The sequence below is a fragment of the Passer montanus genome, unplaced genomic scaffold, assembly GCF_014805655.1.
Source record: "Passer montanus isolate IOZ18808 unplaced genomic scaffold, ASM1480565v1 scaffold14, whole genome shotgun sequence".
NCBI classification, from domain to species: Eukaryota; Metazoa; Chordata; class Aves; order Passeriformes; family Passeridae; genus Passer; species Passer montanus.
In genome coordinates this window covers 11,356,717-11,373,138 of record NW_024360941.1, presented here as the reverse complement: position 1 = coordinate 11,373,138, position 16,422 = coordinate 11,356,717, and the positions used below count along the sequence as shown (strand labels likewise).

Here is a 16,422-nt window from a genome sequence, read left to right as displayed (position 1 = left end):
AAATGTATGTAAACTGTATTATAAGGTAACAGAACTCAGCACCTCATGAGTTACAAAACACTCCCTTGCAGCTCCAATATATCCAAACAGATGCCAACAAGTAAAATCCTAACACTGATTTAAAAGGAATTCAGTATTCTTAGAGCGCATCAGTTTAAAAGCTCTAGATCAAAAACAAACAGGCTTGGTGTGTCCTGTTAATCTGCATCTTACCCAGAAGTAAAACATGAGACACCCCAGCCTGCATCCCCACAGCTTGGTAATGAGAATGGTTAAGGGCTGGAACTGCCTGCCAAGAGAGGCTGTGAAATCTTCATCCTTGGGGATTTCCGAGTTTGACTTAACAACACCCTCAACCACCTGACTCCACTTTGAAGGAAGACCTGCTTTGAGCAAGGGGCTGAACTAGATGACCTGAAGAATACCCCTACACGTTTAATTATTCCCCAATTTACCACACCACACACTGGAGAACCCTTTAATGAGACACTAACAAGAGCTGATAGAACTACAAAATATACATTCATGACCCAAATTATGAGTTTCCCAAACAAGAAAAAAAAAAAGAAAAGAAAAAAATTATATAGTACCCTGAAAAGGTGATTACTTGCCAAAAGTCAGATGGAATATGTTCCAGTGAACTAATAGAGAGGCACTATTTTGACAGGTTACCAAGAAAGGACTGCAGGTCCCAGGAGCTCAAGGCTCTGAAGGGACTTTGGCACAGTCCCTCTCCTTGTCTGCAAACGTCCCCATTCCTCCCTTAAATTAGGCATTGCAGCAGAGATGATTAAGCCTCCTAGTAAGAGCCTGACCTCATAAAATCCTGTTCACTGTGTCTGCAGTGCTTCACAGGGCTCCAAAACTTGAAGGCATTCTAGATTAATCAGCCATACCACAAGGAAAATGAGTGAAAAGGATACCACTAACACACAGTGATTCCAGATCAGGATTCTTACTTTAGATAATGTTAAAGCAAATTGTTAAAGCACACAACAAAACTGTAAAGGCACACTCATCTCCCTGCCTCAGTTTCTTCTATAGCAGGAACAAACTGCTCAAGCCAACGCTATTTTGCATATCCAAGCTTCTCTTAACATAGGTTTTTCTTGTCCTAAGGGAACTTCTCAGCTCCCCTGAGGACATGTTAAACAAATTTCTCCTTTCTCCAGGTATTTCCCAGTGCTTTAGGAAATACTGCTCCTGTTAGAATTCTTAGTTCACTTTGTATGATGACTTGTAGATCAGACTCAGAAATGTCTTCTAAACCTCTTAAAAGATGATTAACTGCTTCTGAGTTCAAATGTGAAAAATCAGTTTAGCCAGCAGCTATTCCTTTGTAAAAGATGTTCCTTTTAATAATAATTTTTTAAAAGGCAAACACTGACATCATCATTAGGGCTACGCCAGGTAAAAGTTTTGCACACATCACTTGTGGGTTTTATTTCTTGTCATGTTTTCAGCCCAACATTTGTCCATTTTGCACAGCCTTGCAGCAAACAGAATTAATGTGCAGAAGACATGGGATTACCTGACACAGCATCCTTTAGCCACACACTGACGAGACTTACAAGTATCACAGAGTCTAATGAAGTTAATGAATTTTGCAGCAATTTAAATCAAAGTCACTACTACTTCTGTCCATCCCCTCTGCCATGTCCACAGAATTTCTCTTTTGCACTAACATTTTAATGATTGTAATGTGCACAGCTTCAGAAAGAAGTAATAATACTGAAGGAAATAAGAGCAGCTTAAGGTTAATATTTGCTTTGCACAGCATCCTGAACCAGCCTTGATTTGTTTTATATAAGCACAGGCAAGGACACAAGAAAAGAGTGCACCCCTGCCTTACTTTTGCTTAAACAACAACAGAACACCAACCTCACAAATGTGAGTTATAGTCAAAAAAAACCCAAATACACATTTTTTTTCCAAAAGTAGAAGTACTCAGTGCATCTATATCAGCATCTCCTCTGTGAAACACAAAATAATTGAATATACGGCACCTCCCTGATTTTTAGTTTTCCTGTAAATATTTCTTGCATTCCTAAATGACAATTTTTTTTGCTGAATGTCAAGTCAGCTGATTTTTCAAGTTGAATTTTATATTCTTTAACCCCTTAGTTTATACTTGTAGTTGGAGGTCAGGAAAAAAAAAATTTATTTTATCCATTACAGAGCCAATCAGAATCAATGTCTGTAGTCTATAACACAAAAGTAGTTTTTCCTAAAATCTCTAAGCTCCTTCTGCAGCTTATTTTTTAATCTTTTAAAACATATTTTTAAAAAACAAACTTTAAAAGGTTAATGTCAATCCCATTATTTCAAATAGTCTTTACACAACTTAAGAATGTGGCCATTCAGTGTTGCCCAGGAACCCAATTAGACTCCAAATCAGAGTACCCAAATTACAAAAGCACCATAAAACCTACTGTGCTGCTGCTAACAGCATGCTAGATGATCATGTTTGTTATGCATTTTAGGAAAAATTAATTCTCATACAGTTTATATTGTACTATATTCTGATTCCACCTCCCCTGCCCACAACTTAGCTTGCACAGATATTCTCCTTTACAACAGTACAACTGTGAAGTCCCAATTAGACTGAATAAATCTGCATGTGATATTTTAGCCCATTCATAATATTGAAATAATTCTTTGAAGTACTGTACAGCACCATATGGTATTTTATCCAGTTTCATCATTTGTACAGAATAGCTTGCAGAGATTTGTTGCACAATATTCTGAAATACACTGCAGCTGTAGTCTGCAGGAATATAAGCTTTCTCCTTTTTGCATTACTTATTATGATCTCAGGGATGCTTTAAAAACCTTAGCAGAAGATCCACTTATATGGGTAACAGGTTCCTGAAAAATCAGCTTCTATCCAAGAGGAAAAGAGTTGGAAAACAAAGAGTTAAAAATGAAGGTGTACAAAATTAATTCTATGGTTTCTCTTTAGATACTTATAGTTCTTAAAATAATACAAATCTTGGAATTAAGGAGATGGGTATCACCTAGAGATATTAGTATGCTTGGGACTATGTGCAAACTTAATTTCATTAAAAGCATTGTCTGCTACGCTTCCCACCACCAGCACTTTCTTCATTAAGAAGAGCAGTCAATGACTTGAATTTGCTTTAGCATTCAATACACATTGGATGCATGTGTTCAAATGCCTTGATTTTTTTAAAAAAAGATGAGCCTAGCAGAACCTCCATGTGATACATTAACAAGAATGGATTAATTAAAAATCTTCATTTAAAAAGTACTTTTTACGTACTCACACAACAAAAGGAATTGTTTCTGCTCCAGCCCATTCACTCATCCTTTCTATGGCTGCCTTTGAAATTCCTTTCAGGAGTCCTCTGGATTGGAAAGTTCTACACTGCTGCTACCAGGCATCCCTGCGTGCTGTTGCATGCCACCTCCAAAATGCTATGCACCCTTCTCCTTAAATACAAACTGAAAGTGCTTGGCACCACGGCAAAAAAAAAAAAAGCCTAAACACACCTTTTTTAGACTTCAGTTATTCTTTTCATCTGTCTGCACTGTCAGGCTTTACAGGCAATGTGATTTGCAAGCCATGAGGACGTTGTGGTTTGTGCAGCAGACAGGTCTGGGCAGGCTGGCAGCTGCAGGTAAAGCAGTACCACTGCCTGATCTCTACAGCCCTCCCCTGTGCTCGATGACAATTATTCACAGTAGCAACACAAGCAGATGCACCAAAGCAAAGCTACCACAGTCCCCAGCTCAACACATTCATTCACAGCATTAGAAATTTCCTAAAATATCACTGAATGAAAATCATTCCTTAATGGCAGTGCAGTCAGTCAGACCCGATACTACATGGTGTAATTATTAAATCATTCTGTAACCACAGGTAAGAATAATTTTGGATCATTTTAATAATATCTCAAATGAAACACAAAGATGAAAATTAAAAAAGTGAACACTAGTGAATATATATAGTTAGAATATAATTTACAGAGAAGACATCTAAGCACTGCCTGTGCAAACTGCAGATAAAATAGCCTTATAAACAAACTACCAAGGATGGTGGGAAAATGCTATTTAAAGACAACACAGGATCCTAGAGTACTAGCTGTAAATGCATATAATAAGCACGAAAAAAAAAGGTTTATCAACCTTACCAAAGAAATCTGAGATAATGCAGGAAGGACAGAATATTGTTTCAGGTATTTTTACGATTTTGTTCATATTGCCCTACATTCCATAAATTAATCCAAAGCAAACATTCCCTCTTTATTTACAGGTGCATTATGATGTTCTTATTCTAACAGCAACCTAACAGTGCACATGGCAATGTATGTAAGCATGGTTACAATTTCCAGTCATATGAGTCCTTTGTGGTTACCAACCAAGCAATGAATTTTATTACTATAGTGATAAAGCTCATGTATGAATATTACAAAAGATGAATGACCTCATTTTTCCTCAAAGGGGAGTTCCACTGCTACAAGAGCGACGGCTGGCAAAATCATTATGCCATCAAAAGACTAAACTGATTCAGCTGGAACTCAAGCTCTGCCAGTAATGCTGCTCACAAACATTACTGAAAACACTTATGATCCTGAAAAAAATGGCATTAGAAGACTGTGACAGTTTTTCAGGTAGGTAATATTCCAGAAAAAGCTGAGTGAAGTTAGAAAAAGAAATAGTGAGAGAGATGATTCACGTGATTCAAAGTGAAATTTGAAATTTATGTAAAAGGATACATTCAAACACTGGCATTAAAAATTGTTAAATCTCTAAAATCCTGCCTCTGGGGAGGTATCCAGCAAGCATTATAAACAGGAGCAATACTTGTTTTCAATGGATTGCACATTTAAGCCTTGAAATGTAAAAGTTAAAGCCTGCAAAAAAATACCATGCATTAGTTCTTTTATGATAGATTTTATTATAATGGCAAATTCTACCATGCACAATGGTTTTGTGTACTTGGAATAGTATTTCCAAGGAACACTCATGTATAGCATGTGAACGTTACCAAATTAAAGAATGCTTACAATGGTGTTACAAACAAATAAGAAACCCACTGGGCAGTTGCTTACAATGAAACATAAATTATCCCCCCCAACTTACAAAAAGACACAGTTATAAGTGAAAACACCACATGCAACTAGGCAGAATGCTAAAAAACTATTTTACAGGTATTACTAATAGCAATATTCAGCTTTTTAGCACTAAAGAATAAGAATACTAAACCCTCCCTTGAAGGTGATTGTTTCCATTGATAGATCAGTAACTGAGATTTCAAAACTTAACCTCTGACTAAAAAATATCAAGTCTTTTTAGGTCATGGGATCCTACGTGAGGTCTCTCAGAAGAAAGCATAAAAGTCCTAAAATAACAAGCACACACACAGGTTTCTCTTAATTTGCCCTGTTGGATTCCCATAATAAGGGCTTAATAGCTCCAACCCCAGAGCAACTCTGCAGTCATCAACAAGACCATTTACCACATGATTTAGCAAACGTGTTTCCAAGATTTTCATTTACATGTGCTACATAGAATTGAAATTAATGTAGGGCAATTTATGAGTAATATTATTCTGGGATTCACAGTTCTTTGCATACCCGATCCAAGAAAGAATCTCAGTTTCCCAGAGGCAAACACAAGTCTCACAGGACCATCCTCTTCCTCACCATAATGCTATGGGAAACCACTCCAGGATTGCACCCTTTCCTTTTCCACACCAGGATTTGGCTTTGAAGAAAGACAGTGATAAAGTAGTGAAATGTAGTCCCATTCACATAAATCCATGGTGAAATTCACACTGTTTGCAACACCCAAACCAAACACCAGCCACCTTTCAGAAAATGCGTTTTCCTTGCCCCAGATTACTGTGTCTGTCTGGGAACTGGAGCACCATGCAGACACCTGAGTAACAGCTCAGCTAATTGTCAGCCCTGCCTCCCTCTGTAGCAGCACCAGCTAAGCATTGCAAAGCAGGAAGCACCAACGCAAGGCAGTGTGCTAGCTGATATCAGAGATACCCAGAAGACTGCAGGGACTATTTAAACCAATGGATCAACACTGTTCCTGGCTCTCCCACTCACTCTACCTTTTCCACAAACTTCTATGAGGGCAATGTGTGACCATCATGCAAACTGAGAGGTAAGGGAAGGAACCCATTTTAATGGTCTCTCGTCCCATCTTCTCCACACTTAACAATCCATATAAATGAAGTCTACCCACATAGCTCTTGTGTGATCATATTATTCCTTAAAGAAAGTAGAGTCTTCCAACAGAGGACACACAACTCTAGCTCAAGTCTTTGCAGTACTGATGAGCTTATAGAGCTTGCAACACAAACTTCAGCTCAGCCTTGGGGTTGCTTACATTTTTTTAAACTCCTCTCTCTCAGCTCTAAGGCAATGGGATCTACTCTAGCCGTACATATTTTTCTTCAGTGAAATGACAGCCATGGTCAATGCATGCTCACCACCCTGGTTTTATTTAGTTTATTCCTCCAGCCCATAAGCAGTAATTGAAATACACCAAATTAAATGTGTCCACACAGAACGATGGTCTAGTACTTCAAATAAGTGTCTTCTGAAGAGCAAAGTCTCCTCTTTGAACAGACTGTCAACTGATTTTGTTAAAATTATTTCATTCTGACCATATTCTAAAGGATTGACAACTAAGTACAAAAAAACTTTACAGCCTTTTCCATGATGTTTTGTAAAAACAAACAAATAGAAAAAGATTCAGTGGAGTTTGAGGCCACCATGCAAGACCTAACCTGACACAACTTTCCATGTAGGCAATGAACTACTGATAGTTACCTTTGTAAACAGAGTTCTCCAAGCAGTGCCAAATCCACCTGGCACCGTTTCTGCTGCAGAGAAAAGTAGCTGTTTATTTCACATGAGGAGTCACCAGAAGTCTTTAAAAACCCACATCATCCAAAAGGACACAAAATGGAAGGAAGTTATACTGGTGGTGTCTCCCTAAGACCACAGAAAACCCACACAAACCTTCAACCCTACTTTGTATTTTAGACATCCTCTTATCATTATCTTGATGTGTGTGCTTCTAGAAACAGAAGAAACTAATTTGTCTTAGTTAAGTTTTAGTCTTTTGGTACGACACCTTCCATTACAGCACAGAAGTAATTGTGACTAAAAGAACAAAAGAAAACCATCAACAGAAACCAGACATAATTTCTATCTTCTTCTCTTAAAAAATAATTAAAAAAAAGTGAGCAAACAGAAGAAGCAGGAGATAGGAAGCAACAGCTTAACATCAATTAATTTGTTTCCAGAGAAATAATAGAAATAAATAGTGCAAGATGGATAAATGACTGAGCTGCCATCTGCTTCTGTACTCAGCAGCACTTTGGAAACACAGCTACTACAGGGAAGTGTTTTGCAAATACTGCAGCAAAGAGGGCAGTATGTAAACTGAGGGGAGTGAGGCAACAAAGCAACACTGATATCCACTCATCTGTAGGAAGTTCTTACATGTGTCACCTTTCTAATCACAAAGCAGAGAATATCTTCAGATAATGTAAGCCCCCAGATAATATGTGTTCTGGATCTGCACTCACCAGCTTGATGCTCTTATACCTGCTGATACGCAGAACTACCCACACAGAATATTTATTTTGTCCAGAAACATTCCCAGTACTTCAGAGTAATGTAACCCTGCACAGAGAAGCATCTACAATTTTGGTTTTAGTTTCCTTAAAATACAACTAATCCGATTACAAGCAGACAAATACAACAGAACAGACTTCCGAAGTGTAAACACTAGCTTCTTAGTTTTTTGGAAAAGTATTTTTCAGCTACTTTTGTGACAGATTATCAGCTAATTCATTACATGTGCTATCAATCAATATAACTCTATGTATATATAAAACTATTTAAAAATATGTAAAAATGTATAACTATCTAACCATACTAACCATCCAGAGATGTAATTTCAAAAGTTTATGAACCAGGTACAAATTCCACTCAACTGGCCACTATCTTAGTGACTGATAGATAACAAAACTACCAATATTATATTTACCCATCAGTTTCTCACAAACAACAATTGCAACTTTTAAAACTTCAAGCTAAAAATATGTAAAAATGTATAACTATCTAACCATACTAACCATCCAGAGATGTAATTTCAAAAGTTTATGATTCCAGGTACAAATTCCACTCAACTGGCCACTATCTTAGTGACTGATAGATAACAAAACTACCAATATTATATTTACCCATCAGTTTCTCACAAACGACAATTGCAACTTTTAAAACTTCAAGCACGTCACAATTATGCACATTGGCTCATATTTCTTGACTGTTTCTGCCTCCTGTCCCCAAGGTATGACACCAAGAAATCCTAACACCTCAGAAGTTACAAAATACTGCTGAATTAGCAGCACCACAGAGTAACAGAGATGCATAAGTACACACATGCAGGAAAAGAACTAGATTTAAATTAAATTGCAAGGTCCTATTAAAAAATTCTAAAAATTAATCCACAGGCATATCATGTTAAAAAAAATTTAAAAATGAGAAAATGAAAAACAGAAAAGAGCTAGGAAAAAATGCTAACATATACAAGTACAGGCAGCAGGAATACAGCAGAACACACTTGATTTCTTTTGAGTGTTCTAAGTGCTCATACACATTAGAACCTCCACATCTCTCATGCAGAGCTCCTTCTTCTCACACCACTTCTCAGGTTCGGGTAAAATAACGCTCCTGTTTTGTGTCTTTTTTCACACAAAATACATGAATACTGGACTTCTAGACAAACATGCAGATGACTTTTATCATTTACATCAACTTAATTATATACTTTATCTCAAGTTTAGACAACTGTATGAATTACCATTTCTGAATAGTGTCTGTTCACTCTCCCATTATTTTTTCTAACTGTAAAGAAGAATCCTGTTAAAATGTCTGGCTCACAAATAATGGCAGAATTTCTAGACAGGAAAAAAAAGTCACACTTTATTTTTTGATCACAAAATTCTAATACAAGTATTAACTTTCATATCAAGTTATTCTTCCCTGCACTGAAAATAATTAAAATAAAAAGAAGTGTCTCAGTTCAGTCATTGATGATTAAGGCATTTACAATGTGTACAACTGCTGAAAGCAAAAAAATCAGCAGAGACAACAAATCCGTCCAAACAATCTGGTGACATAATACTAAATTGCTACACTAAAAACTCACCACATCATTTGTTATCTTAGAACCTTTCTGTTTAATTGCAATTAACACTACATTAATAGAGCTGTCTTGGACTGTGCCTACCCAAGCTTATAGAATTTTTCTAAAATTATCCTTTTATCCAGTTTTCATGGTAAACCTCCTTCGAATTAAGCAGGCACAATTAAAAAAAGGTTAAGGAATTCTGGGTTCAAGAAATGGTATGAGAAAGCATTAGTCATTAAAGAAAGAAGTATTTCTCAGGGTATGCCAACCTTGAAAAAGCCAAATGCAGGAAGGTCAGCTTTAGGTCAATGTACACCTCATTCTCTACCCTGCAACACAGGAAAACAAAGCTCCCAGGCTCTTCTTGAGAGACAGCTAGGGCTATCAAAGAGACATCTGCAGATTTCTTAACAGACACACTGATCTAAATCAAACACTCCTGGATGCAAATGGAGCATTAAAGTCAGATGACTTATGGAGAAGTTCTAAATTTATCATGGAAAGATAGCAGCAGCTTAATTAAGGCTGTTATCAGCTTCCACTATGAATATTTGCTATCAGCTCTCCAGTTCTCGCCTCAGACATCTGACTTGATTTAGCAACTAATACACATTAAAGACAGAGTTCAGCACTTATGGGAAGGTTATGTGCAAATACACATTTGTCAGATTCCAATTTTCATATCTTTTACCATGAACTACTTATTTCTTCAAGTAGATTTGCACAAAAAATAGTTATTTTAATTAAAGCACACTGCTTTTGATAGTTTAACTGGCAATTCTAGTGACCTGAAAAGGAACACTTAGTTCACAAAGACATTCACTGATAGCTACACAAGTTTGTTTTATTAATTTAACCCCAAAGATTTTCAATAAGCAGAACCAAACACTGAATTTGTGAATACCTCACAATTTTACAAAATTACAAGAGGTCATGAAAATTACTACCTGGTCTCTCTGTACTGAGAGTTACATAAGCTGTTCCTTTGTTCTGCAGATAACTGAGCTCTGTGTGTGAGCAGTATTCTATCTTGAACATTGGCAGTGCACACATAATTGCTAACCTGCTTCCTTTAGTTAAGGCTCCTTTTATCCTTGAAGTCTATCTTTTCTCCACCTTTTCTGCTTCATCATCCTTGCCAAGAAATCCAGATGTTTACAAAACCAAATTACAATTTAATAAAAATTTGCACAATTTTTAAGTGTTCACAAAGCTTGATTAAAAAAAATAAATAAGGCAGCTTGAAAATGACTGAGATTTTTCCTCTTCTACAGCATTTTTGCACCCACTTTGTGCAACACATGAACTTAGTCCCTAAAGAGCCAGTAGGCTGCACAAGACGACAAAAAAGCGAAGTACTAAAACACCGTTACAAAATTATCATCACTTGGAAACCAGACATGATGTCCCAAGGTGACACTGAAAGGAAAAAGTCAATGGTGGATGTGGCCTGTTCTATCATAGCCCTGCTGTCAGCAGATTCTCTCTAGGAGCAAAGAAACGAAGGTGATGTATTGTTGCAAACCATGTTCCTTACAAAAAGCAAGCCCCAATCCTTCAAGGTGATCTATGAAGCCAGAGACACAGGTTGCAGTGAAAAATTAACATGCATGAGATCGCACTGTAGTCACACGTTTCTTGTAATGTTATTTGCTGCTAATCCTTTAACAATTTGAAAGCTTCCAAAAGAATACGGGTGTTCATCATTAGCCTTATCATTATCACTGGTTTTGCAGTGTAGCAGTTAAAAATAGACAAAACAAGCATGAAAAACCATGGGAGGAAAGAAAATGAACAGCTTTTAGAACAAAACCAAACCAAAGTACTTTTCAAGAAGCAGCTAAAGCCAGCAAGTGAAGATTGAATACTTGCTCATCACATCATTTACAGACCTCTAAAGGAAAAAAATTTGCCACTGTCAAACAACACTAAGCAGTCGATGGTAACATCTATATTTAGGCTAACTCTTTTAATTATAAAAGATGGTGGCCTTTTTTTTCTGGTCCCTGAAATAATCTAACAAATTCATTTTCTGGAGAAGGTTTTTATTACTCAACAGGGAGAAAGTAGTAACATGCCTTTGCCAAGGGAAATTATCACCATATTGGTCAAAGTCAGAAACTTCCCAAAACATTCCTCTTCTGTCATCTGCCACACTAGAAAAATTAGTGAACTAATGACAATAATAGCTTAATGTGGTCTTGCCAACACAAGGCAAGAACACACTGATTTCAAGGGAAATAACAATGGTGTACAGGAAACCTTGAGAGACAATAAATTTCTCGAAGCCAATAACAGGTTCTTGCTATTCTTGGTAATTTTCACATCTGGCTCATGATACCTATAAATCACCTTTAAGTGGAAATCCTAACAAACCAGCCTAAACCTCAGACCCAGAAGACCCCAGACCATGGAATAACAGCCTCCTCCTGTTAGTGCCTTATATATTCAGCCCTGCATTGAAAATATTCTTTAAAGCTTCACTGTGATGCCTCATTGTAATTACAGCTGTACAAAACAGAACCCATTTACACCCCGTGCTCTCCAGACCACCCGTGTCAGGAACAAAGGCCTGGGGCTCCACATATGTACAACTACACAGCAAGACAAGCACTGCAGGCTGCAGCCTGCCAGGGAGAGAATGGCCAGAGATTCCTACGCAGTCCTGTCGCCTTGAGCACAAGTGCTACCACGCAGCTCCATTGATATGCACACAATGTTTAAAAAAATTTAATATAATAAATTCTTAGGCACATCAAACTTCTAGCACAGTTCCCCACTCAGTCTGGCAAAACTCCATAAGAGGTTTTGCACTGCATTGCCTTTTGCAAATGAGGATGGATTCAAACTACTTTACTATGACCTGATCTCACTCGGTTTTGAGGGTTAAACTGGAGATGCCATAAACCAGTACCTGGAAGTTACAGAATGACACAGAATTTGTACCTGTCTGCCTGAAGTCATGTATTTTTTTTTCCTGCTTTATTTCAAGTTTTAGATAAGTCAGAATACATGTGAAGACTCACAATATATTACTGGATTATTTACAAACTTTTATAAGGACACAAATAAAAGCTAACCTTTTCAGCTTGAATGACCTGGAAAAAAAAATCTCTTCAATACTTAAAAATCTCTCCAAAAACTTTGAGTTTTCCATGCAAGCAAGGGAAAACAAAAGAACTGAAACATTTTATGGAACATTCCAGTTAAGGTCAAAAACATGTATTTCTTCATTTTTGTACTCTCACACCTTTTGTTACATTCTCAGCAAATACAGTAGATCTCAGCAAGATATTTAACAAGGCTAAAAGACAACCTGATTGAAGTTTTGAGAACAAAGGAAGGCTGAAAACATGTTCCACTTTGTATTAAAAACATTCATTTCTTCATTGTCTTATGTGTTTCATACCAAATAAAAACAAAATAAAGATACACAAAATTTTCATTATGCATTTCTATTTTTTTAATTAAAAATAGCTGATTTAATTTTCATCTGTTCAATGAATCCCATCAGTTAATCGCACATTCTTTATCATTCAGTTTGGCTACCAATCAAAGTTATGCTTGAGAAGAACAAGGACAAAAAGCAAGCAGGATCAGGAGTACAGTTAGATTTCCTTACACTAACAACTATCATAAATTATTTACTGAACTTCAAAGCTTTGAAACTGATGATGAATATGGTAGGAAAAAATAAGATATGTTTGTTTACTATAAATTATTTATTACATATGTTTTACAGAATAAGATGAAGAAAATAAAAATGTATTGTGCTCATTTCACTAAAATTTACTGTTCCATTTCACTAAAAATTACTATATCCATTCAGGGATTATGCATTAATTATTTGGTAATTTTGTAATAATAAGACATAGAAAACCTGACAAGTTAAGGAAAAAAGGGATTAAATGCATATTTTGCAGTAAGCAACGTACATCTGTATATGCAAAACATTACTCAGGACTAGGGAAAATGAAGTCCTGAATCAAAATAAACTACTTATATAAGCCAACTCAAGTAATAAAACATTTAGAACCTAGAATACAAATGATAGCTGAACTAAATTCAGTTGCAAACTAGACAGATCAAAGAATTAACATGTCAGTCCCTCTACACAAAGCAAGAACCAAACCAGCCATTGAAGGTCCAAATTTTCTAGTGATTTTAAGTAAATCTGGAATGCCCAGCTGTATGGCTGTCTGGCAGAGAGCTGCTGGTTGTACTGTGCCTTAGGTCAGACGTGGCAAACTTCACACTTCTAACCAGTGCTGTTTGTAATAGATTGGATGAAACACGTTTACAAAAGAATCAATAAATGTAAAGACTGGAAAGAAGTAGAGAGGCTTGCAGGCTTGTACCTATTGTCTGGGGGAATTAGATGTCAGTTTGAGCACTATAACTCCAACAAAGGTTTCCTAGTTTTAATTTACTAGAACACATAATGGGCTATGTAGAAGCTGGGAAACACTCGTCTGTCCGAATATATTACTTAACAGTTTAATTAATGTTACAAACATTATTATAGTCTGGCATACTCCTCTTCTGCTCAGTCACTCCTACTTTGCAATCTTATCATCAAAGGTCATTTCTTTGTGAGGCTGTTCCACTAACTCTCAGAAGCAAGAAACAATGCAACATGCTCAAAAAATGGATCTAAATAAATTGCAATACACAGGAATGCTAAAACCTATATAAATGACTAGAGATACACAGCCTTCTAGTGTGTCTCACACAGCATATACATTTGCATAACTTAAGCACTTCTACAGGTTAGCTATATTATATCCCAAATACATATCTTAACAAAATTTTCCATTTGTAAACTATTGTATAAAACAAATGTATAAAATAAGACAAGTAAATAACTGTTGGCTACAGTGAAAAGAAAAAAAAAACCAACAAAAAAAAACTGAACCCAACCCAAAACACCACCACTAGGATTTTCTAAAAATTTCAAGAAGACTGGCTGATGTCAGAAAATATAGCTCAACTCTGGTTCACAAAGTATCTTTCCTGAGGTTGTTCAATTCTTCAAGTCGTTCTTGTGAAACACAAGAACCATACACTTTTCTAATTAAATATTTCACAATTACTGGATTTTTATACATCAGCTTAATCTGACTTTAGTTCAAATGTGCAACCTAAATAAAAAAGATACAACTTTTGTATTCCAATAAAATAAATAAGACATAAGGTACAGTTTAACACCATGCTGAACTTCAAGGGTTACTTTTGATATTCACAATACATTTCCTCACATTATCGATATATAAAGTAGAAAATAAGGAAACAAAGATGAACAAACCATCCATAAGCTTCTCCGAATAAACCATATGGTCTAGTGTTCCAACAGACAAAATGAAATTTTAAACACAATAGGATTGTTTAATGCCATATTCCACTGGGTAAAATTGGATACAGAAGGTTGGATTTCTCCATCCCAGGTTCCCTCTTCAAACCACAAACTGTTCATGTGCAGCTGATAAGTACAGTATCTCTGAAACTCCCTTTATAACCCAATGCATACATTGAAACAATCACTGGAGTGCATTTTTTCCCAGGGAAATGCGCAAAGAACCCAATTTCTGAAGACAGAAATGTATTCTATCACAGGGTTTTGAATAACAAGTTATTGAGTTCTTGTTCTATCATGATGGGAAAGTCTCACTTGGGACTTTTTGGTTCATTTGACAAGAAGTTGTTATAACTGTAAAGGCAAAGGTATACATATATCTACATTACAAAGAATGTCCTTGTTACCAAGAAAGACTTTGTCAATATTCCTAACCCCAGACAAAGAAAAGCATAATGTGTATTCATTTTTATGTATTAAATGCTCGCATGTTCAGATATGAGAACATTGCTCTATGTGTCTCACTGCATGCTGGTGGATTTGGTTTCCATCCTGTCAGCAACAACCTGTGTGGTTGATGCACTCACTTGTGCTTCAGCTAGTACAAAGTACTGCTTCACTACATCTACAGCAATGCATATTTAGCATCCTGCTTTCTTCTCATTTAAATCTACTTTAACAACTTGAGAGCCTTGTCACTTGGACAGCCAAGGTCATGATTTTTGAAGAAGGTTCACTGCAGACAAACCCCAAAGGGATATACGAGTGTCTCTTTGTCCAGTCACATCAAAAGAAAGTTTTTAAAAGGGTTAATCAATGCTTTAAAATAAAAAGGAAGTGTATTCCACAACAGAAGCTCCTGTTTATGCTCCTCTGGGCTGCTCATTGTAGAAATCTAGTTGATAGAAATTGGAATGAAAAGCTTACAACCAGCTATTCCTAGAAAAAAAACTGCCTCAGAAAAAGAGAGCACACAATTAACCTCTTGGTATATGCTTTATCCTTGGTAAATGATAGCATTCCACAGTGCGGTAACATATTACTCAGTTCCTCCTCTGAAAAGAATCTTACTAAAATTTATATTTCAGCATATTCCTTAATTTCTAGAATAACAGATCGGATTTAACTTAAACAGATTTATTTAATAAATTAAGTAATTAAGATGTAAAAAAATAAAATCAATACTTCATTCTCTTGTTAAGTCCTACCTTCCCCAGTAAGGAGAGAGTTACCACCACCCCTCTATAACTGATGAGTGCCCAGCTTTTAAAACTGAGGTACAGGGGCTGGCGCTCCAGTATTTTGAAAGCAGGCAAAACCCTCTTGAGTCAATAAAGTTTTTTTACAGTGAGAAACTTCAGAGAAATACTGCCCTGGCAAAAAATGTGATTGACCTCGCCCCAACCAAAAACTAGATTCCCAGATATACAGTCCTATAAAATCCACTATCATCATGGTTATATAACTGAACAAATAGTTAAAGTACTTTTTCTGCTGCCAGTGAGAGAGGGAAGAAACAACTATTTAAAATATTTGCCAGCTAGAGGTGGGGGAAGTAGGAAGTTCTGCACTCCAATGGATGAAGGGTAAAAGGTATGCAATATTGGTAAAAGATAAGCACAAATATTGCTGGGTATAGACATCCACAGAAACAGGAAAACTGTTTTATACATGGTAATGTCAGGTTTCTTAAACACTACTCTTATTTTTCCAGTTTCCTTTCACTTCCCTTCTAACACGATACCAAACAAACGCTTAATGACAGCTTACCTCTAAAGATAAAGAAATAGTTGCCTGATTGTTGCCAATGTCTCACAGACTTTCTTTCACCTTGCAATAGACTCCTATGGAAAATGGAAAGCCAATTATTGAAGCAGAAACAA

General features: G+C 36.4%; 1 protein-coding gene across 12 annotated transcripts in view; it reads right to left on the bottom strand.

Moving 5' to 3' along the window:
• The window catches only part of TENM3 (teneurin transmembrane protein 3), a 407,967-nt gene that overhangs the window by 353,915 nt on the left and 37,630 nt on the right, over positions 1–16,422 (bottom strand). The window contains exon 2 of one of the 12 annotated variants that reach the window (XM_039700048.1): positions 16,310–16,383. The exons of the other annotated variants lie outside the window; for them this stretch is intronic. The gene's annotated coding sequence lies outside the window, so the exon portion shown is untranslated. The remainder of the gene's footprint in view (positions 1–16,309; positions 16,384–16,422) is intronic. 12 annotated transcript variants of the gene reach the window in all.